Raw genomic sequence first — 1,218 nt, 5'->3', positions numbered from 1 at the left:
CAGTGTTATCAACTATAGTCTATATCAGTGATGGTGAACCTATGACACGCATGTCAGAAGTGACACGCGAACTCATTTTTTTGGTTGACTTTTCTTTGTTAAGTGGCATTTAAATATATAAAATAAATATCAAAAATATAAATCTTTTTTTTTACTATGGTTGCAAATATTTTAAAAAATTATGAATATTTCTATATGTGACACGGCACCAGAGTTAAGTTAGGGTTTTTCAAAATTTTGACACGCCGAGCTCAAAAGGTTTGCCATCACTGTCCTAGTTCATGGGTCAGTGCTCAACCACAGAGACATATCAGCCAGGCTTGAATAAGTTTTCAACCCTGTCTGAGCCTGTTTCCTTCTTACTCTCCCTGGTTGATGAGACACAGGTCCCACTCCTAAGATGCTGATAGTGGAGAGACAGTCCCCCACCTTTGGAAAGCCTGCAGTTTCACAGAGGAAGCATTATTTTCCTTACTGCCTTGTCCTACAATTCTCTCTTTAGTTTTGCTATATTTGTCTTTGTGTTTCTCCCAGGTAGCTTGAGAAGGGTGTTGGAAGTGACTGGAGATACAGACAAGAAGATACAGCTAGATACAGTAGTACAGCTACTTAAGTGTAGCCCCCAAATCACAGGGAAGGGTAGGGAAGAAATTGGAAAAGGGGCAAGGTAGGGTTAATAAGGGAAGTTATTTGGATGATGGAAACATAAGTTGAGGGGGAAAGGCTATGATCAATAATGCAATTCTAAAACCGGACCTTCAGCAAGTCACATGAGAGGAGTGCCTTCTAATTAATGGCTGTTCAAGGTTGGAGGAGAGGAAGAGGCCAAAGACTCAGCCTGAGGGTTCAAAGAGGTGCAACAGTAAATTCATGGGATCAGTTAGTGAAGGGACATAAACAATAAAATGGCCTCGATTTATGGGAAACTAAGATGGCGGCAGAGATAAACACTGGGAAATTAATGCCGCGCACAACAATTGATTAATACCTCAGAGAAACAATACGGACTTCATCCAGAACCATAGGAAGCCTGGCTGACTGTAAACTCTACAACTAGAAGGGAGGAAACGCACACTGAGACCAAGAGAAGCTGCAGGAGAGAAGCGCAGAGGGAAGCAGCCAAAATGCGGAGACAGAGAAACAGGTCACGAATGGCAGAAATGGAGGAAATCAAACGATTGGATATAGAGTTCAAGGCCACGTTTATAAGGTTTTTCA

This window comes from Myotis davidii, unplaced genomic scaffold, assembly GCF_000327345.1.
Source record: "Myotis davidii unplaced genomic scaffold, ASM32734v1 scaffold149, whole genome shotgun sequence".
In the NCBI taxonomy this organism is placed as follows: domain Eukaryota; kingdom Metazoa; phylum Chordata; class Mammalia; order Chiroptera; family Vespertilionidae; genus Myotis; species Myotis davidii.
Note: the sequence above shows the minus strand (reverse complement) of the source record.